This window comes from Mandrillus leucophaeus, unplaced genomic scaffold (genome assembly GCF_000951045.1).
Source record: "Mandrillus leucophaeus isolate KB7577 unplaced genomic scaffold, Mleu.le_1.0 Scaffold383, whole genome shotgun sequence".
Classification (NCBI taxonomy): domain Eukaryota; kingdom Metazoa; phylum Chordata; class Mammalia; order Primates; family Cercopithecidae; genus Mandrillus; species Mandrillus leucophaeus.
This window is the reverse complement of record NW_012104065.1, coordinates 1,587,749-1,615,392: the sequence shown is the minus strand read 5'-3', so window position 1 is coordinate 1,615,392 and position 27,644 is coordinate 1,587,749. Positions and strand designations below refer to the sequence as shown.

The 27,644-nt window shown below is 37.7% G+C and overlaps 1 protein-coding gene and 1 long non-coding RNA gene across 3 annotated transcripts in view; one reads left to right on the top strand and one right to left on the bottom strand.

Annotated features, from left to right (window-relative positions):
- The window catches only part of RERG (RAS-like, estrogen-regulated, growth inhibitor), a 113,030-nt gene that overhangs the window by 51,260 nt on the left and 34,126 nt on the right, over nt 1-27,644 (top strand). The window lies entirely within an intron of this gene.
- Nucleotides 11,909-15,270, bottom strand: LOC105547285. The gene is made up of 3 exons (XR_001007206.1): nt 15,123-15,270; nt 12,857-12,958; nt 11,909-11,996 (listed from the first exon to the last, which is right to left on the bottom strand). It is a non-coding gene; the product is annotated as an uncharacterized LOC105547285 (long non-coding RNA).

The window sequence follows — 27,644 nt, the reverse complement described above, 5'->3', positions numbered from 1 at the left end:
TTAACACCCACTACTACTATCTTTTTTAAAGTATCTCCATTCCAGCTTCCGTCAAAAACAGCTCACAAAACTGTCTGTCTTTTTGGCATATATAAAGGGTCAATTTAGATACCAGAATATATGATGGTTTCTCCCGAACATTGCTTCCCAACACGTGGTCCTAAGAGCAGCAGCAGCAGCATCATCTTGGAAATGCAGTTTCTCATGCCCCACCCTAGACCCACTGAATCAAAAACCCCTGGCCGAGGGTCCAGCAATCTGGGTGTTAACAAGTCCCTCCCCAGGTGATTCTGCTGATGCTGAACTTTGAGAGCCACTTGTCCAGAAGAGGCAGGCATTGACTTAGAGCTGGGGTGGAGTTTTTCCGATGCAGAACCTAAATCCCCTTTAAATTCACTACAGAACAAAGAGGAAGGGCCAGTCTAGCGCCTGGACTCCTCTCAGGGCAACCCAGTAGAGAGTCACATTCAACCCAGGCCAAGTCTAGTGTCTGGGACATTCTGGTTTGCTCAGGCCTCCAGGTAGGCTTAATTGGGAAGGTCAAGTCAGATTAGCCCTCAGTAATTTTTATACATGCCCTTTACTTGGTAAGAAAATGTACCCTCTACACCAAGGCTTGCCTATGCATCGTCTCCTTAATAAGACCTGCCTTGCTTGTAAGACATATTTTCATTTATGTTTTGACCTTAGAACATGAGAAAGCACGTGAACATATAGCAAAACTGAATCTTAGGGTCAAGAAGGTTCTTAAAACTGATCTAGTCCAGCCCTTTGTCAGGCAGTATAGTGGTTGACTACAACATTCTGAATAACAACAACAATGAATGCAACAACAATAATAAATACTTTCAAAGCACCACATCTTACCATGAAGTCATTTCATATATGCTGACATGAATTTCAAATAATGTATGCATTAGGGAAGGTAAGCAGTCATAGTGGCATCACCCTACCACCACCACCACCACCACTATCACCACCACCACCATCACTGCCATCCTCATCATCATCATCATCAATCTTCATGAGACTGAAGCTCAGAGAGCCTTGATGACTTGTCCAGAGTCCCAAAGTTAAAAAGGAGACACTGAAATTCACATTTTCCCATTGTTTTTGCATAACACCTTCATAGGATTAAGGAATTTGATTAAATTAGATTAATTGTATGAATATTATGTTCTAGTTCTAAAAAATCTTGCAAGCCCATGAGGATGGGCTATTTATTTTCAATACCTTTCATTCTAGAAGAAGCCCTGGGCTTACTGTCTAGGCCTCCTTGCTACTCTGCCCTTGGCAGCCACATCCTGGCCAAGGCAAACAGCAGGGCTATCTCATGCCTTTAAGAAGTTGATAACAAGAAAAATATCTTTGGAATTTCTTCTCAAATTAGAAATGAGGGTTCTCATGGAGTTAAGTCCTTTACCGTGTGCATATAGAAATCAGTGTTTTGAATTATCTCCAGTAGTGGTAATGATTTTACATAACCTGCATAACCTCTCCCAGTCTCTTGTACTAGTGACCTACACCTAGGAAATGGTCAGGGGAGCTCACAGTCATGAAGCCAATTGTGATCCAAGCATATCCATGCTTAGCCCATCTTCCATCTCTAAAAGGTTGACAGGGAGAGTTGGAGAGGATAAGATCCTAAGATTGGCAGGTTTCAGAGTTAAGAGTGAGACCATTAGTTGATCTCAGAAAGTATTTAACTTTCAGGGAATTTAAAAATGTGCCATTCTTGGAGTGTTACAGTTATTAATATGATTGTTTAACCTCTTTGGCTCTCCCTGGTACCTACTCCAGGGCACCATGACTCCCTTTTAAAACTTCATTCTGCTAACCTGCTAGGCTTATCTGGTGGGAGGTTGTTAGTTAAGGCTACTCCAGTCCCTACACGCTGTAAATGAAGGTAAATTGCACATGGTGAGTCTTAACACCACCCGTTCCACCTAAACAACTTACCCAAGGGCAGGCAGTACATGAAATGAAGGAGTTGAGAATCCCACATCACCCATTTGTGAGTTCCCTTAGGGAAGCATAAAGTGTATATTTTCTGGAAGTACAATTTATTATGTTGTTTGAAAATGTTACTCTGAGCAACAGATGTTATTTTTGGAGCCCGAGCAACTTTATTTTAGTTAAAAAAAAAAAAGTCTTGGCAGAAGTTAAAAGATTGTTGGCTAGAATAAGTGTTTGGTACATGAGTTCCAATCTAGTTTCCTTAGTTGTACGGAGACAGTTTACATGCAGAGGCAGAAATCCGTAATTTGCTATCTTTGAGTGGTCGCCACTCAAAGACATGCTGCTATGACTAATGCAGCCAGGGCTTAGCAGGAGTCCTTCCCTTAACCTTCAGCTTTAAAGTACCGCACGGACAAGGAAAATGACTGAGAATCTGATCGTGTCCTCAGAATCAATTTGGGTTTTGGTACATTTTGTTCCTATTCTTCATTTAGCTCTGAGTCTGCTCTAGAGGAGCTGTTTGAAGCCTCAAAGAGAGAGCACAACCTTTAGTGCCAAGAGGATTATTGACAATTTTGCTCTTACATTAAAATTTCCAGAGTGGCACCCTGGCGTAATGAAGAGAGTGCTCCACTGGAAAACTTCAATAACACCCTTTTGGATTCTCTCCAGGTGCAAAAGGTCAAGTTCCCAAAGGAAATTTTGTTTCAACTCTTATTCTCATATACCTTTGACTATTTTGTGCTGGTTAACACCTTTTGTGGGTGGCAAATTACTGAGGGAGAGATAAAGAAGGAAAATTCAATGTGACTGCTTAGTGGACCATGGGTAATCCAAGCCCAGGAAACTAAACAGTGGTTCTGTTGGCCCCCTAAGACAAAGTCTACAGCTCAGGGTATGGCAACTCATAGAAAATTCTGCTGTTGACTATATCAAGGAGGTCCAATGGGTGGGTGGAAACATAGAGCCTGGAGAAACTTGCTAGTGGTGATATAGAACATCTAATAGGTGGCTGCACTGAGGTACCAGATGATTAATCCTTTTTGGATCAATATTCTAGCCCAAAGTTGGGGGTGCAAGCCTTGTTCATGTCCCTTGGAAGAGGGAATTAATGAGCTTCACAGGCTGTCAAAGTCTCAAAAGAAGATAGTAGGTTCAGAGAAGGCTCATGTGGTAAACTGGACATTAGTTTTATGAATGTCCCAAATACTTTGATTGTTTAGGGGAAGTCTAAAGTTTGGTGAATAGGCAATGAGTTTTGAGCTTACTTCAGAAGCTCTAGAAAGGAGGATGGATGAATCCAGGTTCCACAAATGGTAACGGAGACCCTATGTAAAACTTGCTTCGGTCACGACTGGCTTACAGATCAGTGAGTCTTCTGGAGTCAGACTTTATTAACTGTGCCCTGTGCTGGTCAATTAACTGAGTAACCTCATCCATTCTTGCTCTTTCCCTGCTTTTTTTGCTCTCTTTTCAACAGAACTGCATTTCCTTGTCTCTCTTCTCCTCTTCATTCCTAGCACGTTGGCCAATGTGAGGTATAGCAGAAGACTGCAATATGGGAAGGGAAAACCACAATTTCTCTCTCTCTCTCTCTGTTTCTCTCTCTTTCTCTCTCTCTGTCTCTCTCTCTCCCCCCCTCTCTCTCTTCCCATCCCTCTCTTTCTCTTCCACACCCCTTCCTGCAGTGTCTCCTGTGATGTTTCCATTCCTGTGGAGTAGTTGGGTCCCATCTAGAGTTCTAATTACCTTAAGAAAGCTCCTCCTTCAAAGATCCTCTCCCCCACTAGGCTGTCTTCACTGACTCCAGCTTCTGGACAGCTCCAGATGCTGGGCTCTGGTTATCTCTTTCCTCCTGTTGTTTCATCACCTGTAGTTGTGGTTAGTTTTCTGCTATTGCCTTCCATCTCCTACCTGGCTTCTCAGGCTTTTCGTCGTTTTGGATAATAATTTCCCTCTATTAAATGCCATGAGTTTGAAAGACCTAGAGTGGTTTCTGTTTTCCTGGCTAGGCCCTATGATACACTCCCACTGAGCAGATCTGGAATTGCAGCAGAGACCATCTGACTATTAAATTACTTTCTTTCCTCTATTCCACATGTATGTCTTATCCCCTACTGGAAGCACCTCCCCTGTGTAACCCAATTCTTCACATTCATGTCGAACCTTAGTTCTTTTGGGCCATTGTTCCTTTACTTTCAAATCTGTATATTCATTGGAAAATTAACAAGGGCAATGTTTGAAATATGATCCAGGAAAAATGACTCTATGAGTCACAAAATGATGTTATCAATTTTAATTTTCATCTCTTCTTCTTCCCTGCTCCCTAAGTCATCCAATTTTTCTAGTACATTATTTCTTTCTCTTTTTTCAATATCAGGCCACCTGGCAGGGATAATGTCTGCTTGGCTTTTGTGTAGTGCTTCTGGCATTGTTGGCTTGCTGCAAAAGGAAGTGCTATAATCTCCACCTACATTCTGTGATGTTTCAACAAAAGGTTGAAACTAGGGATCCTCATTAACACAACTGGGGGCTCAAGGGCAAGTAATACTCTTATTGCTTCAGCAAAGATCATAAAAATTCGTAGCAAAAATCTAGGCTTAACATGAACATCCCCATAAAAGCTATTGCTAATAGGAAGAATGGAAACTCTTCACAATATAAACGTATGTTATAGTACTCTAAGGTCTAGAGCAATATTATAAGGAGGTCTAGGTTCCATTTTTCACAGTAGCAGGAATTAGCTGTGTGATGATAGGCAAGTTTATCTTTCTGAGATAATTTTCACATTTGTGAAATAAGGGAATTGGACCAGGTCATCTTTAAGAACACAGAAACATAAAGCTGAAACCACACCGTAAATTTATTTGGTTGTGTTTTTAAAAAATTCTTCATGCCTTATTTTCCTTCCTTGAGAACAAAAGATCTCTTCATGTATACAGAAGAAAACCTTCTCTGTTGTCTTTTCTCACTTCAGTACTCCCATCCATTGTATTACCATTTATGTTTTTGACCAATGTATTACCATTTATGTTTTTGACCAATGGATGTATGATGCTTATGTATAAGGGGACATGTATGATAATTAGGGATCTTAATCATTCCTTCGTCATAAAAGCAATGCTATAGGACCTATCTCTAAGAATGAGAGAAAACTCTAATGGGGTTCTTAATTATGGATTTTAAGCCTGTATAGTTAATATTTATGTGCCCAAGCTCTCCCCAACCCTCTTAGCTGGAGGATTTATCTGATATATTAGAAGATTTGATCTCCTGATTTCTTTTTCTATTCTGATTGACCCAAACCATACTTTGTCCTGGCGGCAGTCCTTGGCCAGGGCCGTGCCTGGGCCTTGGTTCACTCAGTGTATAACCAGAGTAGCCTACCATTTCAGCAATGAGATTTGGGTCCTTCAGCCCTCAAACATTCCTCTTCCCGTTGCTTTGCTCTTGTTCTGTGTAAGTATCCTGAAATTCATAAGAGATTCATTTTGATTAAGGCAGTAGTCTCATTTTTCAAGTCTTTCTTTAGACAACACTTCCTCAGAGAAACTTTCCATTCCTACCACTAGTCTAAGTTAGAGTATATTTCTACAATGCTCTCGAATCTCCTTACCCAAGGGTACAGGTACTGAAGATACTGGGTTTAAATTTTGCCTCCGCCTCTTGGTAACTGTATGAAAAGTATTTAAGCTTCACAAGACTTAATTTTTAAACCTGTGAAATGGGAATAATAACAGAATATACTTCGTATGTTTTGGGAAGAGGATTTTTAATGCAAAATACTTAGAACAGTGCTTGGCACATGATAAATGGTCAATAATATGGTTTGTTGTTGTTATTATTATTAGTATTGTTAGTATTGATTCTTTAATTATATATCCTTACCACCAGATAGTAACCTGCATGAGGGCAGAGACCATAGGTCTTGTGTATGGTTCAAGTCCAGGCTCCTAAGATAGGGTCTGATTCAGAATAGGTGCTTGATAAATAATCAATCAAGTGAATGAATGAGTCTCCAAAATCGCTTTCTAAAATGCATGTGCTTCCGCGAGAATTAATTGAGTACATCAGCTATTCATGGTGAGTGAAGGGGATCTGGCTGGTTCCTGAACAGGCAAAATGTTAATGGGAAGAAGGAGGAAGGGAGGTCCAGAGTGTTTGGTGAACAGGTCTGTGCACCGTACAAGGGGCTTTCAGGAAATAGTTTATTATTCCTGAGACAGGAGAGGACCTAAGGAGAAGATGAACATTCTCCAAAGAATACACTTGTTGACTGATGTTTTCCTTGGGTTGGTCCATACATAGAGATTATATTGTGTGACACAGTGGCATACTTTATTTGTACTAGATAGAGCTCAACACTAAGTGATGGCCCTGTTTCTTTCTTTTTTTATTTTTCTTTTTTTTATTTTTCTTTTTTCCTGAGATGGAGCCTCACTCTGTCTCCCAGGCAGCAGTACAATGGCACTATCTCGGCTCACTACAGCCTCCACCTCCTGGGTTCAAGCAATTCCCCTGCCTCAGTCTCCCGGGTAGCTGTGACTACAAGCACATGCCGCCACACCCGGGTAATTTTTGTATTTTTAGTAGAGATGGGGTTTCACCATATTGGCCAGGATGGTCTTGATCTCCTAACCTGGTGATCTGCCTGCCTCAGCCTCCCAAAGTGCTGGGATTACAGGCATGAGCCACCGTGCCCAGCTGATGCCCCTGTTTCTGAGTATTATTCCCTATGGCTTTAATGCTTGTTGAGCAACCCCTGATGTATTTTTCCAATTCAGTTCTTACATTTCCACCTCCACTATGCTGCCATCCAAGCTGTGGGGATGCATTGATTCTTGACTTCCAGCATTCTATGTAATGCCTTGAACAAAGCATGATCATAATTAATATAATTATTTTTCATATGCAAAGTATTTTATTGTGGCAGTATCTCTTTTGATCACTAAAATTACCCTGTGAGATAAATAATGTAAATATTACTGTCATTTCTATTTTAGACATGAAGAAATTGAGACTGAAAAGTTAACAAATCTAAGGCTACACTCCAAATTCTGCATACCTTCTGCTGTGTGATTTTTTTCTTGTTTCCTTTATAGATGGAGCCCTTAACAAAAGTTTTGAAAAACGCTTAGCAAAAGTTTTCTTAAAAGCCCTGTTTCAGCTGCACCTGAGATGCCTTGCCCCTGCTGCAATCCCTGCGTGCCTCATTTCAGCTGGTGAAGTGGCCGGTACCCACGCATAGTTACCGTCCTGCCCAGCGAGGGTCACAGTGCTTTGTACTTAGAATCCATGAAATACACAATCTAACACTACTCTTTTCAGTACAATATCAAGAGAAGGATTCAAAACAAAAAATGACCAAAATGTGTGCATATATATATATGCACACATATAGACATGTACAAATAAAAACTGCTCAACTGTGGAGAACTGTACTTAGCCATTATAATGAAACAGATTTGCTGTTTTATACAAGTAGAAATTTGGTATAGATACTAAATGGTTGTGTTCCTTTTTCCCTCTATTTTCCAAAATGTATGATAATCTCTACAGTTCTCTTCCTTCTTATATTGACAATGGAATATCAAAATTTTCTCAATTGTCTTAGGCCAAGATGCATTAAATCTCGCCCTTTTCCATTGTTTGGAAGATAAATTTGGTTGGAATTTTTTTGTTGTTGTTTGTTTTGTTTCCATTAAGATTTTTTAAATTGTATCAATAAATGTAAATGTGTCCAAATCAATAACTTTTATTTAAAAACTAAAATTCCTGATAAGCCAAATATGAAGTTTAAAATATATAGTTAAATCAATAATAATTCTCCCTTCTGTAAAAGAAAAGAATCATCTGTATGTAAGAACTAAAATATATTTCTGTACTAGTAAGGCAAAAAAATAAGGCAAAAGCATGAAGTACTATTGTGGTTTTACACCACAAATGGTGGGGACCTGTCAAGAGGGCACAAGAGCCAGCTTGAAGGGGCTCTCACTGGCTTTACTTTGTCTCACTGAGACAAAGTAAATAATGTCAGTAATGGATCACAATCCATTGAACAAAAAAAAGAATACATGGGTATAAGAATACATGGGACCCCCCTGTTGATATAAACAGTAAGTGTATAAAAAAACAATGGGGAGAAAGACAAGTTCATTCTTACAATAGAATATCAACCAATAAAGGCAGAAGAAATGACAAGTTCGAAAACTATCATTCGGAAATTATAAAAATAATTGATTCAGGTAGGAGACACCAGTGGAGACTGAAACTAATGAGTGAATGTGTGGTGAGGATCAGGATATTTACACAGTTGCAAAATATCTTTCACAGATTTCTTATTAATTACCAGATAGAAAAATAATAACTTTACAGTGGAAAATTCTAAAAAAAATGCCACCTTAATAAAATAAAGTTCATGTCACCGATCATAGACCAACAACATATGCCTCCTGATATGAAGCACTAAGAAGGACACACATCCCTCTAGCATTTTTGCCCCAAAATACCTAATCTGAATCTAATTTTGAGGAAGTATTAGACAATTGAGGGACATTTTAGTCTGTCTGTCTTCAAAAACTGTGTACTCTTCAGAATTCCTTATACTCTCCAAAAATGGCAAAGTTGAAATATCCTTAAAAAAAAAAATACTGAGAGGCCAGGCACAGTGGTTCACACTCGTAATCCCAGCACTTTGAGAGGCTGAGGTAGGTGGATCACTTGAGCCCAGGAGTTTGATCCCAGCCTGGGCAACACAGTGAGACCCCATCTCTTAAAAAAATGCAAAAATTAGCCAGGTGTGGTGGTGTGTGCCTGTAATCCTAGCTTCTTGGGAAGCTGAGGTGGGAAGATCACATGAGCCCAGGAGGTCGAGGTTGCAGTGAGCCAAGATTACAACACTGTGTTCCAGCCTGGATGACAGAGCGAGATTCCAACTCAAAAAAAAAAAAAAACAAAAACAAAAAACCAAAAACAAAACAAAACAAAAACTGAGGAGCTGTTCCAATTTAAAAGAGTGTAAAGAGTTGTAACAACCAAATGCTATGTTCAGTCCTAGATTAGATCCTGGACCAAGGAGAGGAAAGTAACTGGAAAGGACATTATTGGGACAATTGAAGAAATTCAAATATAGACTGTGGATTAGATAATGTTATTGCATCATGTTAAATTTTCTGATATTGATAACTGTATTTTCGTTATCTTGCAAAATATATTTATTATGAGGTATAGATATTGAAACACTTAAAGGTAAGGAGGCAAAATGTCTCTAACTTATTCTCAGGTGGTGCAGAAAAATGTGAATATGTGTGTGTATATGTATTTATTTATACATATATGTTTATATATGTATAGAGAGAAGAGAGAGTGAATGATAAAACAAATGGGAAAAATGTATAAACAGTGTGTGGATCTGGATAAACAGAATATGAGAGTTATGTAATCTTTCCTCATAGCTTTTTTCTACATTTGAAAATATATACAAAAGAGTGACAAAAAAATGTTGAAAAGCAAAATTTTCTCATCAGTAAAGGCAGTCATTTACATTTCACTGTGATGGAAAAGAAAAGCCTGGCTTATTCAAATAAGCAGCCAAAGCTCTTATTTCCTAGTCATCAGTTATCTTTGTGTGCTTTGAAGTTAGGGTTATCTTTCATGTTTGTATTGTTTTTATTTGTTTGTATCTGTTAAGTATAATGTGGGAACCAAAAGGAGCAAAAATGGGACACTCTGGTAAGTTATCGCTACCACTTTAGGGGACAGGAAGCAACTGACAAGCTTTAACACTACATTTTCAAGGTCGTTTCCCAAGAGTGGCCATAAATTACATCCTTCAAGTCAGTCCCAACTAGTGGGAATTCATATGAAAAGTTACTTGCTAGTTCTCAAGCTTCTTGCACGTCCCTCTTGACATTTTGTCATAGGAAAACTGGGGGTGGATGGATTGTAAAATATTTCTCAACATTACAAAACATTTTAAAGATGATACCAGACCTACACTCATATCTGCTGATTACAAATAATTCTAAGCTATTCTGGTATGCCCTGAGCATCTGTCTTATATGCAAAATAAGTGGCCTCTTCTGTTTTCTCCTGTCTTCTGGAACTGTCTGTCTCTTTTCAAAAACTGTCTGTTCTTCAAGTTTCATTCCTACAATGCAGAATGAAAAACAGAGGCCATCTACTAAAGTGGAAAATGTAGAGCAACTCCAAGAAAAGAGGCTGAAAGAAAAGACAGGCTGAGAGATGTGTGACAGACTTGAAGATAGTTTCCATTTTCCCATTTTGCAACAAGGGCAATGGATCCTGTAACAACAAAGCCTGAGTTAGCATTTTATCATGTATTATCTCATTTAATCCCCTCAGTATCTCTATGAGATAGGCACTATGTTTATCCCTATTTTGTAGCTCAGATACAGGTTTAGAGGTTTAGAGAAGTAAATAACTTGTCAAATGTGAGTAGTAGGGTTGAGATTTGCATGAGTAGTAGGGTTGAGATTTGCACAAAAATGTGCCTGACTTCAGGGTCTGACTAAGCTTAAACGGCCTTGCTTTATTGATTATATTGATCACTCTTCTTCTTTCTCCTGAGAACTCGCAAAGCGATGATAATACCATTCGGCTCTTGCATAATTTGTTGCACATTCTTGTTTAGAAAGAAAATACTAACAACTATTAGAGATTTTCTGAACCTAGCAATTTCATTAACAAGCATTCCTCAAGTCTACAGGTCAAATGTTTTGATACTCACAATGTTACTTCTTGTGAAAATTTTGAAGTGATTTCTGAATCATCAGAGAGATAGAGATTAAATTGACACTATTTTAAAAGTTGGTAATTATCATACAATTGCATGAAAGCTGATGTGGTATTTATGGTAAACTTCCGTATCAGGATGGCTAAGCCTCTATGGCAAGGTTCTTAACCTGAACTCCAGATCCAGCAAAGGGTCCACAGGTGGATTTCAGGGGGTCTGTGGACTTGTATAGGAAAACATTTCATCTTCATTTCCACGCACCCTTAAATGGCATTTGGCACTGCCTTCCATGATAAATGTAGAAACAAATCACAGTGTTAGGAATACCTGTGACTTTGTCCCTAATAGAAATGATGGATATTTCCTTTCGTATCGGTTGTTGCCGATATCTCAAAATGTTATTTTTAGTCATCATTAATGTGAAATCATAATAAGCTCAACACCAGATTATACTGAACATATTAATAAAGAATATAATTACTATCACCTATTTATTTTTAAAAATGTTTTTTGTAACAGTATATCAATATTTCTAAATATTTTTATAGAGCTATTTCAACCTAGTTGATTTTATTTGTAACGACATATATTTTATATATATTTAAAAGTATTATTATGAGAAATAGTTCACAGGCTATGCACAAATGGTTCACAGCACAAAAAGAGTCTAGGATCCGGTTCTAGAACATAAACTTCATTGTAGCCCTAGTGGAGAATACCCTCGCTTAACAACTAGCTGCTTTCAGAGTCCCCTGGGGGCCCTGCAGTGACCCCAGGAGTAGAGAAAGGCTGTAAATGCTAGAACAAGAGAATTGTCAGGTACTACCAAGCAGCCCTACCCAGCCTTCCCAATTAGAAGAGAGGAGTCCCCCAATCCCACCCACTTTCAGGTCCTAGTTTCTACCCAACCACATTATCTGTTCTTCTTACTCAATTTTAATGAAAGCGGCTCTTCTGGCAATAACTTCATTGCGACCCCAGTGCTCTGGGGAGCTGGGCCTGTGTCAGCAGGCCACAGGGGTGGATGAGAGCCAAGACTTTTGTGATTGCCTCCACCCTCATTTTCCTGTGGAAACACAGCGCAGAAGGACTATGCTGGAGGGTTGATCAGCTTAGTTATGTATTTGCTTTGCGGAAACCTTAAGTTGTCCTTTTAAGTGTCATTTTCTCTCATTTCATTTTTTTAATCCTTTATTTTCCAACAGACTGGTTCTGGTCACACCTACCCAGGTGGCACCAGGTGTGTGCATGGTTTTCCGAAAGTTACAATGCAGTATAGACACTGGAAAATGAAGATGAAAAAACACGGTGGTGTTAGATTACTTTATATACTTCAACACTATGCCTGCTTTTTCCCTTGATTTTTAATTGTCTGTTTTATATTCATTATTTAGTTTTCTTTCCAGTCTGAATATCTCTTAGCTGAGTTTCTTATCCCAATTAATCATTTTATACATACACTGGTTTCTTTTCCAAGTCTCTTTGTAAAGCAAGAATCAATGTGAGGTGTCAGTGTCTAAAGCCTTCACACTTAGCAACTTAACATTTTAAAAAATGAAAATGTATAATACTACAATTTCATTTAAATTAACTATTCTAAAGCTCCTCCATCAAATATTGGGAAAGACCCTTTTGAAGTTTAATATATTTTAAAAATTCTAGTTATCAAAATTCTGTTTGCATAATAGTCTTTAAGTTGCTGTCTCACCTAAATAAGACACAGAGGCAGTATTTATGAATATGATTGCTGAGTGAGATTGAGACAAATTTCAGCCTACATTGATTGTCCTATTTGGCAGGAGACCAATGAGCTGCCACATAATGTACGCACCAGAAGACTGGCTATGTTCTTTGGCTATCAGTGGATGTCCATGGTTGCTGCTTATAATTGCAGTGTTTTTCCCATTCTGCAAATTTCTCATTAATCGGGTTACTTTAGCTATTTGGCCAAATATTCCTCAAAGAAAATGAAATACAATCAATCTCTGATTCTTTTCTGATGATTGGAGACACTGCTCTCCTTCATAAGGAACAATAATCAAAGTAGAATTTATATTTGGCTTCATAATGCCATATGTGAGTTTTTCCACCAGATTTGCCCTCTTAATTGCTTTGGTCTGGCAAACTTTAAAAGGAACTTGCCTTATGTGGACAGTAGTATGAGGTTGTCCAGAACCGAACCGGGTGGTTGGGCAATCTGAACAAAGCTTCTGTGCTCTATTGATTGCCAGGGAGACTCGGGGGCTAAATGGCAAGCCGAAAGACAAGAATTCAGAATATATAACTGTACTAGTTTGCTAGCACTGCCTTAACAAAGTACCACAAGCTCGGGGGCTTAAACAACAGAAATTTACTGCCTGATGGTTCTGGAAGCTAGAACTCCAAAATCAAGGTGTCAGAAGGATTGGTTCCTTCCAAAGTCTGTAAGGGAGAATCTGTTCCCTGCCTCTCTCCTAGGTTCTGGTAACCTCAGGCCATCCTTGGCTTGCAGATGGTGTTCTCCTTATGTTTCCATATCATCTCTGTGTGTGTGTCTGTCTCTGTGTCCAAATTTCCCCATTTCATAAGAACATAGTCATATTTAATTACTTAGGACTTACCCCAATGAAATCATCTTAGCTTGATCATCAACAAAGATCTTCTTTTTAAATAAGGTCACGTTCACAGGTACTAAGATTAGGATTTCAGTGTCCTTTGAGGAGACACAATTCAACCCATAACACTATCTATCTTGAAAAATCACCAGAGAGGATGATTTAGCCATTGGTAAGGTTGATGCAAATCATATAATTTCCCTTCAGTCAATGCATTTATTCTAGGTGCCATATTTAGATGATAGGCTGCCAAAAGCAATGCACCGTGAATATTCTTTTTCTGTATATTATAAAAGTTATTCAATTATTCCTGGATTTTCCAGGAACTGTGGTTTTCTATTTCCTTATGAACCTCAATGGTATTTTTCTGAATCTTACTGTTTTCCTTCTATTTATAAATACTAGACTCTCCCACTTTAAGCAAATGTCTAAAGATCGGGGTAAAAGATCTCTTTTGTGAGCAAAGTGCATGTCTGGGGCCGTGTTATTTGAGAAATTTAAGATCATCCATTTCAAACATTCAAAGCCTATACTGGTGGTTCATATTTTTCACTATCTGGAACAGTAACCTTCACAATGGTTAGTTGCGTTCTCTAAAAGTCGCAGATAATTGTTATCACATTTAAAATCAAGCACCCATCACAACTCCCCCATTCTTTCTTTTAGGAAAACCTACAGAAACCTTGGATGACCTTAAGACTTTATGGAAAGGCTGGAAAAACACTGACACAGAAAACAAATGTGTTACAAGTCACATTTTTTCCATTACTTAAGGGAAATTGTGGTCCTAATTTTTTTCTTAATCTCTCTGCTAAGTCTAAATATGTGACTCACCCAAACTACCTCATTCTTAGACCATAAATATTAGGAGTGATGACTTATAAGGGGGTCATGTTCCTGTGTGGTAAGTAAATACTTGTCTGCACATATTAATTTAACAAGAAAATGGCATTTTCCTAAGTAGCATAACATCAGAAACGTTGGGGATTTTATTTTAGTTAAAAGTTGTTTTTTTTTTTGAGGAAATTTTTTTTGGGGAAGTATTTTTTTTTTTTTCAATGAGTAATATAATATTAGGCTTTAATACCTCAGAACATGCAAGCTAGATCTGGTTCCAATCCAAAAAAGTTCTATGAAACTTCAAATACTATGTGAAGGCTAACTTTTAAAAATATATTTCTTCAGAGCAAATTTCTATTCCTAGTCCATGGGAAACCACAGGGAGGTGCTCCAGCTGGACTGGTTTCCTCAATTCGAGTCATCCTTGTCCAGTTTCCTTCTTAGGGCACTGCTACATGAAAACCTGATGTGTTTGTGTTCTTGCAGGAAACTTCTACTGTTTCGTATCTTGGCTCAGGCAGGACAAAATGAGGCTCTCCATCTCTAGGAGGTGGCTTGCTTCAGAGCCTTCTCTGTCCAAAACAAGAGTTTTTCCACTTTGTTTCTCTCTAGGCTTTTGAAATTGGAGGGGAAACACTATGGATAATAGCTTCAGAAAATATGAAAAGCCCACCTATTACAGCAGATGGGACTGAAGTATCAGTCGATATCTAAGGCAGGTGAATTGGTGCATTTGAAGCATTCCAAGTCAGTAGGACAGCCAGAAATATGAAACGAAAGGCACTAGTTTCCCTTAGCAATGAAATTTTGACTCCTATGACTTTGCTAATGCTGTGTTCTGCTTTCCTTTCTGCCTATTCTATTTGTACAACCTTCTGCGCCTTCCTCAGATGGCTTTCCAAAACATCTGTGGGCAATATTCCCTTCAGTGAACAGCAATGGTACTTAACAGTGCAAAACGAAACAGCATCTACCTTCTGCAGTTTATAGTTCCCGAGTTATTTCACGTGCCTTGTGGTTATCTCAGAAGCCCTTTATTAATCTCCGAACTGTAGGCAAGAAGGCGGTCTTGTCATCATGGTAACAACTTCAGTACTTCGCACATGGAACACAGCATTTCTTGTAAAATATTTTTACAATCAGATGGTTGCAGCAATTTTAAAAGAGTCATAACACTAAAGGTAGCCTGCAGTTCATGAATTCCTTCATCAGGAGGAGAAGACTGACCTGATTTACAAAGGCAAAGGAAGCATAATAAAAGTGGAATTCTGTTAAGCTAACCATATTAGCTCTCTTTGCTAAGAGTTAGGGGGTGTCCAAGGTTTCCCAAGAAAACTTTGTATATTCTGGCAGTGCCCTCTGGTGGATGATTTACAATGATCCACTACCACTCAGTTCCTGGACATTACATTTCACCTGAAAGATTTCTGCCTTTTGTCACCACTTAGCATTTTTCCCTCCATCTCAGGATGAATAGTGTTTTCTTTCAAAGTTTCTTGAATATCTACATCTACCATCTACAACAAATGCCACTGGATTGTGGTTTGTAAGGAATATCTAAGGTGAATTCTAGCAAAGTGAATATCAGTTTCTACCATTGATTACTTTCAAAGTCATTACATTGCTAATATGGGTGCAATTTGGCTGTTGCGTGGAAACGCTTGGCTTGGGTGTGTTTATGTAAATGGTTCAAAGCTGCAGACTGTGTATCTGGCAAGCGGCTTCCATGAAACAAAGGAGAAATAAGCATGTTTTCCATTTAGAAGACATGTGGTTCTTATTGCCTCACCGAGATTGGTTTTTGTTTTGCTTTGTTTTATTTTCAAAGTCAGTTTTCCACTATAAAATTAATGTGTTCATTATAGAAAATGTAGAAAATACAGAGGAAAAAATCACCCATAGTCACAACAAAATCAAGATTGATTGTGGACGTAGCCTACGGAGGTAGAATGCTTCCCTGGGGTAGCTTTTAGAAGCAGGCTCTAGTGGACCAAAGGGGAGCATGGCATTAACCTTCCACAAGCTGTTTTCTCTATTTATAAAGTACAATAACAATATTGCATGTATTATGTACTTTCATTTTCTGTCTCAAATTCGGTATGGAGATTGCATAATAATAATAGCAGCCATTTATTCGGCACAGAATTTCAAAGCCTAAACCTAGAGTTGCCCTTTGCCTCCTGGAGAACAAAAGTTCAGCCCACACTCAATTCTTCCCTATAACCTCCCACATCTCTGCCAAGATTTATTCTTGTAATAGTAATAACTGCTGTTTAACAGGTCCTTATTACACATGAGAATGCAGTGATTAATATGCAGCCTGTTTGAATTTCAATTCTGGCTTTTCCACCTAGTAGGTGAGAGATCTTGGATGAGTAATTAAAGTCTCTGCTTCAGTTTCCTTTATTGTAAAATAAACGCCCTGCCCCACAAGGTTTTTTGGAGAAAATTAAGTCCCTAGAACAGAGCTGGGAACACGGGAAGGACTCTATAAATGTTAGTTATTGTTATTAACATATTATGATATATTAGTCATGATACTAAGTTCATTATTACGCCATTTACTCCTCATAACAATCCTATGAGTTAGATATTCTTTATCCCTGTTTCAGGTAATAAAAATGAAACAGAGAGCTCCAATGACTTGCCCAAATCACATGGCAAGTTACAATGTTGAGCCTAGATATGAGCCTACATTTGATGGTCTGTAAAGTTTGAGCTCTCCATCTTGTTTTGGCTCTGATAGGTTAGCTATTATTTTGCTCGTTTGTTTAATTTGTATTGAAGGATAAAATATACTTAATATATAAAAATGCATAGATCCTAAGTTTAAACCTGTGTAAATATTCCCAAATGAAAAACGCCTGAGATACCATCACCGCATCTTTACCAGATCCCAAAAAATCTCCTTGTGCCTGCATCCAAAAGTGACTACTAAGCTCCCTTCTAATATCATAGGTGTGTTCCAAAAGTGAGCAATCTTGGCCTTCTATCTACTCTCCCTACCTCTTCTTTCCCCCAGTAGCCTTCAGGGGGTTTCACAGAGCAAAGCTGCATAGTAGGAGAATCACTGTCTATACCCTGGATATACAAATGCATTTATCTCAGTAAGTTGTAACTCTCAGGAAGGAAGGATTCTAAGGCCGTAGAGCACAAAGGAAAGTATGCCATGATCAATTAGTAATGTCTGTCATAGGCACGAAATGAGGATGGTGGAGGTCTGTAGGCTGGTCCTAGACACCATTTATGAACAGAAACAACTTTTCTTGAAAGTATTTTGTTTTCTATCATTTCTAAATCCAGTGTCCGTGTGAATTGGCATGTTGGCATAATCAAGCTGTTGGCTATTTAGTACAAATAGGCTAAATATTAACCTAGGAATCACCTAGGTGCATGTAACTTTCTGCATTTGTCCAGTAGATCTTTTGGGAGAAATTACTGGAAGTAGAATTCCTTTCATTAAAGTCTCCACCCTCTTCTATAGAAGTAGCACTCTGCCCCTCCAGTATGCAACACAGGTCACATTCTGCCATGAGCTAGTGTTATTAGTGAATATCTTTCTCCTCATCAGAACTGCAAAGCCCTTGAGTGCTAATTCTGTCTTGTGCTTTCATGTGTCATCCACCTCCCCTCCCACCAGTGCCTAGCACTGGTGTTTTCTTTGTTCATAGTAGGTGTGGATACATTTTTTTGGCTTTAAATATAAAGATACATTTTACTATTAATATTTTAAAATATGTTAAGAATTAAGTATCAGAATCCAGTCTATATAAGGAAAGCCTGAGATGAAGTGATAAAAAAAAATGAAAATGTTCTTGATTTTTCAGAAAGAATAAATAAGCAAATAAACACAGCCCTGTTTTTCTCAGTCACTATTGGATATTGAACATTAAGAGTTAAAGGACTACAAACGAATTTAATGAAACTGTTGCCCAAATGATTGATGTTCATGTACAGACCAAAATTTCAGTGCTAAATAGACATGTTAATAATGATGCTGCAATATACGAGTATTTAAAAATCTCTAAATTCCTGGGCAATTAGTGGTTGTAATAAAAGTCACTTTTACTTATCCACTTCATGACTCCTCAATGTCTCTGCACTTGCTTGGCATCAGTGGCTTATTTAACAAGTCACTGCACACAACTTGTATTCCTTAATAATGAATACACTTAGATTATTCCTTACAAGGTTTCCTATGTTTACATGGACAGAAATATATTCCCAGTGTCTTAGGTTTGATTCTTGCAACACTCAGCTCCATGTTCTTCCAGAAACAGGAAGCTCACTGTAGGTGACCAGCACTGGCATGGTCCTTCATTTGCTGTTTGTTTTCTAGATCATTTCCCACCCTCATCCCCGCCCCATTTCTACCTTCTTTATTCACACCTTCTTGTTTTATTCCAATTAACATTTCCAGTCTTCCTTTTGAAAATCCCGGAAGTCCCCATAATGGCCAGTCTGCCTAGCCTCCTGGGTGTCTTCTGACTTTATTACCTACAGTTCACTTGTAATTTGTTTTGTTTTGAATCCACCTATAGATAGCCTCGTCTTTTGGAAAACATCTCTCTCTGGTTTTATTCTCTCAGTTCACATTATCTAATATATTCCACTCACTCCCTGGGCTAGAAGGATGTAATCATACTGATCAGAAAGGCTCCCTGGCTTTGGTTTGCAGAATATGACTTTACACAAATAGTATAAATCAAAATGATTAAAATCTAGGTCTGCACAGGAACATCATTTCAACTTCTGCAGTGTTTTCTTGTGTCTACCCACTCTGTAAGTGGAGATCCCAGATTTGGACACTCTTCCATGTTATTCTGGGAGAATCTGATGTATGTTTTACGTGTTTCATGTACACAGGTTAATAATATTATCCAGTGAGACTCATAGATGTGCTGTCCAATTCCTGAGACTTATTTTTGATGGTATAGAAATCGTAGAAGGATTCCTTTCCATTTTAAATGAACATACATTTTCCCAAGTAGAAAACAATTCCATGGTCTCTCTCTTTTTGGTTCAATATCTAAATACATGAATTTCTTACAATTTACCTCTTAGTTTGTTCGGCTCTGATCCTTAGTTGAACATTCTGGGGTAATAGTGTGTTTGCTTTTGGATGTTCCTAAACAAGTCATCACGTTTTGAAACAGGTGTTCTAGATTAGTGGGCATAACTTCAGATACATGTTCTATATGTACCTGTATTTTAAAACAAAGTTTCAATGTCCCTGCCCTCACTATTCTTGAAAATAAATATACACATGTAGAACTACAGTTAGGAAGTGATTCCACTTTTTCTCCATCTTTATTCAGATTGTTTTGTACTGAATTAACTAAAAATTGTTCCCCCAAATAAATACCCATCTCGTTTGGCTTGTAAAGACAGTTTTAGTGAAACACTGTTACAAAATGCTTTTTTTTGCTGAAAGCAAATTTTACAATAGAAATGATGTCCATTTGCAAATCTAGATTTTAATCATTTAGATTTCTAATATTAATGTAAGGTCATATAATTCTGCAAACCAAGGCCAGGGATTCTTTCTTGTCACCAGTGTAATTATAAGTTTCATCCAATGTTTACTAGGGGATGGTGAATTCATTTTGTTAAAATGAGATCTGGCATGAACCTTTACTCCAGGCTTAACTGAAATAAACATAGCCTTAATTTTTTTTTTTTTTTGGCTTCACCAAATTAGATTTAGAAGCTGGACACAATTAAAAGCTTTAGAATGTCAAAAAGAAGGCATGTTTGAAGGAGATGTAGGCTTTTCTTTTAAGAATATTTGAATAAAACCTAAATAAAAATGAAACCAAAGAGAGGGGTTGTTAATGTAATATTTCCAAGTTGATTTACTTAAGGCTAATCTGCATATGTTTGTACTGCTCTCCAATCCAACGCAAAGGCCAAATCGCTGAAAGTAAATAGGACTTGGGAAGCTGCTTGCTGGGGAATTCAAAGCCTAGCCTTCATTCTGCTCTTGACTTGCAGCTGTCAGTTTAGATGGGTCCCATGTTCTGTGCCTGGGAGAGAGTGATTCACTTTACATGCCTATGGTTCTAACGCAAATGGAAAGAGTCATGTTGCACCTTACATAATGGTACACTAAATTGAATAGCCTGACCTCTCAAGTTGATAGTCCCAGATTTGATTTCCAACAGGGCAGCATGACTAGCTGTGAGAGCACAGGTTAGCTACTCAAGCCATGTAAACTTCAGTTGCCTCATCTGTGAAAAGGGAATAAAATACGGACCTTACTTTGCAAGGATATTGTATGGAAAGAATGTATAGAGTGACTATGTAATTTATCATGCAAATCAGAAGTTGTGAGAGTGAAAAGGGCATTATTAAAAATTATGCTGGAATGATAGCTGTAAAATATGGCTATCCCAGGCCAGCCAGGAATATAATATAAAATAACATAATACAGTATTACTATAAATTATTACATTAAATGTAAAATATATATCATGTTTACCATAAGATAAGGAGCCTGGCATATTGTAGCAGTTGGTTTCAGTTCCTTCATTTTTTATTTTGAAACACTTAAAGTTTATTTAACACTTTTGTGTATTATGGCATTACGGCATTTGATAATCACAAGTCTTGAGAGGCATTTCATTTTATCAATAAGTGTTAAGACTCAAAAAGCATTACTACTTTTCTTGAGATTCTAAAGAGAGTAACAGAGCTAGGAGAAATCTAGTTTTATCTTTCCAAGCATAGTGTTTTGTTTTTCCTTGTACCACAGATTTCTCCCAAAGGGCTTGTAAACACATTATCTATGCAACTATGGGTTCATGTGTCTGGTGCAAATTTCTCAATCAACCACTGTAGGCATGGAAAGCAACTGTAACTTTATTTTTTCTTAAAACGAGCTAATTTCTATCTTAACTTTTATTCTGTGTTCTGACATGAAACTTGAAATAGTCCATTTTATGTGAATTCAGCCTAAAACTTCAGATTTCTCTTAGTGGGTTTATGGCCAATTCAGCCACCATGGGGTTCTGCTGTTGCTTCTTTACTCCCTGGTGTGAAATCTGTAAGATACAAGGGCTTACGCCCAGCGCTGGAAGGCCTTCATCATTTGGTCAGGTGCAGCTGCTCCTCTGTGCTGCCATCCACTGAAGCACCTGAGCACACCTGCTTTTGAAATCCCCTTGTCAGATTGCAGCACGTGAACAGGTCCGGTGACTCTGACGGCACACCTGCGGCACTCTCAGAGCCAGGGAGCTAGCATCGGACACACCTCGGGCCCCATTTGCAGAGTGGCTCTGCGACCCTGTTTGAGATCCATCTACCTGGCCATCCCGTGAGTGGTCCTTGTTCCTCCTTATCAAAGGGGATTTGGTGAGATCTCTCATGGCCCTGACAGGCTGTGAAGGAGAGGTTCCCCTTGTTCGAACTCCCTCAGAGTTAACCAGGAATTGCTCTGTCTCTTTCTTCTTTAGTCTCGGGTCACTGGCTCAGCCTAAGAGGAAGGGGGTATAAATCCACATCAAAATTTCTCTCCCTTGCTTTTCTAACTCTCCTCTCTTCTTAGTCCAGAAAGGGTGTTTATCTCAGGCCTCTGAGAAAGGGGTTGTTTGGGAACTAGGGGAGCAGAGGGTTCCTGTTAGACTCTAATTGTTAATGCCAAGACATTTGTCTGTTAAAATGTAGGAATGGCTATGTGTGGTTTCTATTTGCATCTGTGCTCTGGTTTACCTTCCCTGTGGGGAGTGGAGATCAAGATCTAACAGAAAGAGAAGGAATGGAAAAAAGAAAAGGACATTTTTCTGTTAAAAAACACTTAAGTAAATGCTTCACCACATTATTGCTCCCACTCACTTTACAACTTTCTGTCATTTTGTTCTAGTTCTGTTTCTCACAGCGTTGTGCATTTAAACCATATTGGGTACACTACTAAATAGTAGCTGGATATATCATTAGATTTGTGTGATTCACAATGTTATCTTCAGACCAAATGATGACGGATAAATGTTTATAATGGGCCTGTCTCCATGAATTGTATGTGATTCAGAATCATTTGATAATAGCTTGAAAGCCTAGATTGACTCTCTGCATTGCCACCCCTCCCTATTCTGTTAAGCCCACTCCATCCACGCTGCCATCCACACCACTCGGCCAACAATTTCACACTACCAAATCCAGTTCCCAGTTCTCATCGTATTTATTTGCAAAATTTGAAACAAGTGATCAATCCCTTTTTCGACGAAAAACCTTCTTTGCATAATTTCTGGGATTCTAAACTTTCCTGGTTTTCCTCCCACTTCCCCTTTCCAATCTCCTTCCCTCGTTTTTACCTCATCAGCCCAACTGTTTAAAGTGCCTCAGAGTTCAGGGTACTCCTACATCTATGCTGTCTTCAAGTGACCTCATTCAATCTTGTGGCTTTAAATACCACCTTCATACTGACAAATTTGCAAATTTGTACCTCTTTCCTGAATTTCTGCCCTCAACTCCAGACTCTTGCACTCCATGGTCACTTAGCATCTCCATTGCATGTTTAAAAGATATTACCAAGTTATCTGGCACAAAACTGGCTTTTGATCCCTACTCTCCAACCTGCTTTTCCTGTAGTCTTTCTTTATTTCAGGAAATGGAACTTCATCCTTCCAATTTCTTGGCCCACAAACCTTGGAGTCATCCTTCACTCCTCTTTTCCTGTCATACTCCACACCCTTCTTAACCTCCCCACTTACCTCTTCTTCTTCCACTTGCCCTGCTTTGTGCTCTCTATTCCAGCCACACTGGCAGCCTCCTGTTCCTTAAACAGGCCAAGTGCATGTCTGCCTCAGAACCTCTACACTTGTCCTTCCTTCTGCCTGGAACATTCTATCACCAGATACTGGATGGCTCACTTCATCATTTGCTTTGGGTCTAGATGACATCTTGTTAGTGAAGCCTTCCTTGATCACCCTCCTTAAAATAATAGACCAGTCGAACCCCTCCAACTCCTCTTTCTTCTCCCTGCTTTACTTTTCTTCATAGCACTTACCACCATATAACATACTATTTATTTATTTATTTGGTTTTTGTTTTAGTATCTGTTTTCCTGTACTAAAATCTAAGGACCATGAAGCTTGAGGGAAGGGATTTCATCTGTTTACATGTCTAGGACCTACAGGAGCCTGCCACATTGTAGCCGCTCAATCAATATTGAATAAAATGAACGAACTTGGGGCCAGTACAGTTACTCAGCAACCAGCTCATTGCCATGCACAGAGTAGGGTATTAGTAAATATTTGTTTCATGAATGAATACAATGGCTTAAATCTATGAGCAGTTGTCTTGAACTCTAAAACTCACAGAAAATAATATGTATAATAAATATATAATAAAATATAATATATAATAAATAACATATATGTATTATTACATATGTGTATATATATTATACGTGTGTATATATAATATATACATATATGGGTGTATATACATTTATGTTTTTACTTTATATTATCCACAGTTTTTGTCTTTGTTCTGAGGTTTTCTAGGGAAAATCTCATTAATTACTGTAGAATTTTCTTTTAGTGTTCTTAAGCAAAAGCCTGGCACCTGTACAGGATAGATGTGTTTGGTAATACTTACTAACACTAACCTATTACATTAACATACACACCAGCCCCCATCCTCCAGCAGAGCTTCAGACAGCATGTACGAAAGATCACTAAACCAAATCCTTTGGACTTGAAAGAAGGGTTCTGGGAAGTCACTTTTATTCTTTTTGTCTCCAAATGTACTCCTCCCTGTGGTGCAATTTGCTTTTCTACCTCACACTGTGAAGAAATGGGTTTGGAACAGCTAGAAGAAAGCTAACTAAGTTGTGTGCTTTTGCCAGTATATGTATCAAGACTTGTGCCAGTTATTTCAAAATGAGAATATAACAGATGATGATAGTGTCAGAAAGTGAGTATACAGAAACTTCAGGGGTTTTTTTAGGTGGTTTAACTACCTAAAATATCTTATGAGGGAGACTAGTGTTACATTTTTATTTCTTCTTTCCTACCCCCTCTCTCTCTTCTCTTTCTTGAGACCCAAAGTATTATTATTTTCCAGAGAAATGCTAGAAAAAACAAAAGCAAAATAAAGAAGAGGCCAACTGATAAATCGCCACCAAACAATCCAAAATCGATGCTTAAGTTACAGTGCATGAGCCATATCAACCATATAGCTATATTAGGATCATGTGTATAATAAATAAGCATATCAATGCTTTGATGAGCTTTTAAAATTAGTTTATTTCCAAACAAAGAGAACAAAATAGATGAGGTACAAAGTGAAATTTTCTTATAGAATACTCCAGTGTGCTACATGGAAACATTGGTCTGTGTCCATGTTTGTATAGCTGTTAGATTTTGGTTTTGTCTGACAATTTACTAAGAAATTTACTCTTAGAGTTGCTAGCAAGAGAATATTCCTGTGGCATTTGTGTTGAAAACAACATAGGATTGGCAAAGTGAATCTGAAGGGGAATCTTCTAATTTGAATAAGGTAATGACTCTTGGATTATTAAGGCTAAAAGATAATATACGTAAATATTTGAGTCTGTGAAATAATTTTTAACACATTTATTAATGGAGAATAATCTATATTTTGTGATTAACTATAAATGTATTAATCAGATATGTGTTCTTGCACATTCTTTAAAGTTAAGCAAATATGAATAACTTGAAAAAGTTAGAAACAAACCAAATAAAACTAATAGAAAAATGTTAAATGTTTGTCAATTGAGTTCTATTTCTAGACCTACAGTGTCAATGAGGGTAAGATAAATTCCTCTTTGTATTGCACACTTTAAAAATGCTGAAATATATATAACACATGGCTGAGCCCAAATAAATGTGAAAAAATATTGAAGAGACAAGAATAATAGCTGAATAAGGGAGTTCTAGAACCTTACTAGAACAGTAAGTTGGAACAGACTTCTAATTTCAGCCTCGAAATGCAACGAGCTTGTAAGTCATCACTTCCATTCTTACAAAAAGAAAAAGCTAAACAAGCTGAATAACAATCGCTTTTCTTGGACCAGTCAGAATACTAAAATTCCCAGGGAATCCATCGTACCTGGAAATCTGGAAAAAGACAGACAAATACGGAAAATCACAGCCAAGATCGGTTCACTTGAACAGAAACTGATGGGACTGTGAAATGTTCTCTAATATTAAAAATAAGCAACATTCAAGAACAGATGGGTAATATAAGCGAAAGATAGAAACTTTAAAAAAAATCAAAAGGATATTATGCTAGAAATAAGAAATCAACAAAACTAACAGAAAGGAATAATGTGTTTCATGGATTCATCAGTAGCTTGGACACAGCTGAGGAAGGAATCAGTGAGCTTTAAGGTATGCCAATAGGTAAAACCACATCTCTACTAAAAATACAAAAGTTAGCCGGGCATGGTGGTGGGCACCTGTAGTCCCAGCTACTCAGGAGGCTGAGGCAGGAGAATAGCTTGAACTCGGGAGGTGGAGGTTGCAGTGAGCCGAGATTGCTCCACTGCACTGCAGCCTGGGCAACAGAGCAAGAATCCATCTCAAAATAGAAAAAAAAAAAATAAAATACGTAATAGAAACTTCCCAAAATAAAATGCGAAGGGAAAAAAGAATGAAAAATATAAAAATGAACACTCCCCACACTGGGTATCTAAGAACTGTAGGATAGTGTCAAAAGATGTACACATAGTTAGAATACCGTAAAAAGAAGAAAGAGAAAGGAGCAAAATAAATATTTGAAATAATAACTTAGAATATTCCAAAACTAATGACAACTACCAAATCACACATCCAAAAGCTCAGATAGCAACAAGTAAATACCAAAACAGCTACACATACACATAGGAAAATCATATAAAACTCCAAAAAAAAAAAAAATCAAAGACTAAAAACATGTTGAAAGAAGTTTGTGTTGGGGGAAGATCTTTCCTATAGAGAAGCAAGTATAAGAATTATATAGTGGACTCATCAGAACCCAAGCAAGAAGACAGTGGAAATATGTTAAGTTCTGAAAGAAAAAAAAAATACCTAGAATTATGTATCCAGTGAAATTATCCTTTAAAAGTAAAGGCGAAATGAAGATTTTTCTCAGGCAAACAAAAACTGACAATTCATCGGTAGCAGAGCTGCCCTACAAGAAATGTTAAAAAAATTCTTCACGGAGAAAAAACATTACATAGGTCAGAAACTCAGATTTACATTAAAAAGGGAAAAACAATAGAGAAAGAATAAATAAGGTAAAACAAAATCTTTTGTGTTTCTTATTTTTAAAATGATTTAATAATAACTGTTATTCAAATGATAATAGGAACGATGTATTGGGTGATTATAGCATATGGTAAGGAAGATGAAAGGCAGTAATGTAAGAGATGAGAGAGAAGAGTTGGGAACAGTCTGTTATAAAGTAACTGTATATACTAAGTATACTTGAAAGTAGACTTAGATAGTTGTAAATGTATATTACAAACTCTAGGACAAACTAAATTTTTTAAAAGTATAATCGATATGCTAAGAGATGTCCAAAAATGGATTTATATGCAATGCTTAATTGAAACTATAGAAGTCAGAATAAGGAGAAGAAGAAAAAGAAGAAACAATGAGTAATTGAACAAATAGAAAACAGAAACGTGGTAGATATTAATTCAGCTATGAAAATAATTACTTCCAAGGTAAATGGTCTCCACACACTAATTAAAAGAGATTGTCAGGGTGAATTAAAAAAATGTTGTCTACAACAAACAAACACCACACTTTAAATCTAAAGACACAGGTTAAAACTAAAGGGATTGAGAAAGATATACCATGCTAACATGAATCAAAAGAAAGATGTACTAGTTGAATTGATTTCAGACAAGCAGAATTTGGAACAGGAAAATTATCAGGGATAAAGAGGATATTATAGTCTCATAGTTTGTGTCCCCTGACTAAATTTATATGTTTAAATTCTAACTCCCAAGATGATAGTATTAGAAGATAAGGCCTTTGGGAGGTGATCAGGCTTTTCCCTCATGATTGGGATTAGCGCCCTTATAAAATAGACCTCAGAAGCTAGCTAATCCCTCCCAACATGTGAGGGCACAGCGAGAAGGCTGCAAAACAAAAAATAGGCCTTCACCAGAGAGCTGATCTGCTGTTGCCTTGATCTTAGACTTCTCAGCCTTCAGAGCTGTTGGAAATAAATGTTTGTTGTTCACAAACCACCCAGTTTGTAGTATTTTGCTGTGGCAGCTTGAATAGATTAAAACAGAGGGTCATTACATAATGATAAAAGAGTTCATTCTCCAAGAAGGCATACCGTTCTTAACATGCACTTAACAGCAGAGCATCAAAATATCTGAGGCAAACTGCAAGGAGAAATAGACAAACCCACTATTATGATTGGAGAATACATCACCTTGCTTTCAGTAACTGAAAGACCAAGGAGGCAGGAAAAAATCAGGAAGGATATAGTTGACCTGAAAATCACTATCAGTCAACTTGACTTGATTGACA